Source organism: Priapulus caudatus, unplaced genomic scaffold (assembly GCF_000485595.1).
Source record: "Priapulus caudatus unplaced genomic scaffold, Priapulus_caudatus-5.0.1 Scaffold270, whole genome shotgun sequence".
Classification (NCBI taxonomy): domain Eukaryota; kingdom Metazoa; phylum Priapulida; class Priapulimorpha; order Priapulimorphida; family Priapulidae; genus Priapulus; species Priapulus caudatus.
Window position 1 is genome coordinate 86714 of NW_014577331.1, and position 592 is coordinate 87305.

General features: G+C 39.2%; 1 protein-coding gene across 1 annotated transcript in view; it reads right to left on the reverse strand.

The window, feature by feature from the left end:
* LOC106808365 (dehydrogenase/reductase SDR family member 1-like) overlaps positions 1 to 592 on the reverse strand; it is a 16249-nt gene extending 15657 nt beyond the window's left edge. The window contains exon 1 of the mRNA XM_014811058.1: positions 538 to 592. The gene's annotated coding sequence lies outside the window, so the exon portion shown is untranslated. The remainder of the gene's footprint in view (positions 1 to 537) is intronic.

The window sequence follows — 592 nt, forward strand, 5'->3', positions numbered from 1 at the left end:
AGCAGTGATATTGGACAAACTAATACGCGTTTGGCTATAAGGTAATGTACTTATTAACTACACAAGGTGCCAGTTACTGTAGCATTCGTCAACTTTGCATAATCGATGGTCGAATTATGCCTTTAAATTAGCCAACATAGTGGTGCCAACTCAACTGTACTGCCAGCGGCAACTGTACGCGGGCTATAGTTACTAGAGTCTAGAGACTTAGAGCAAGGAGCTACATATAAGATATATAGCTCCTGTACTCCTGTAGCTCCTGTAGGTTATATGTAGCTCCTTGACTTAGAGTAGAGCTAAGGCAAAGCTTGAATCCATTGAATGATAATTGATACCGCTACCGGTATTCACCGGTAGATGATGGATTCATTGGATTGTTTGTTGATTTAAACCCGGATAACTTTAAGTTTACGTACGCCGGTTTACCCAGCATTACCCTAGAATTAAAAGAGTACCAGAGTGAGGTTATTGTTCTCCTGATATGCTGTAATAATATCTGTGCACTATCAAAATCAGGTTAATATCATGTATACTTACAAATTATAGAATGCATATTTACGGCGGAATAATGACAGGAACACAATGTCGGAAG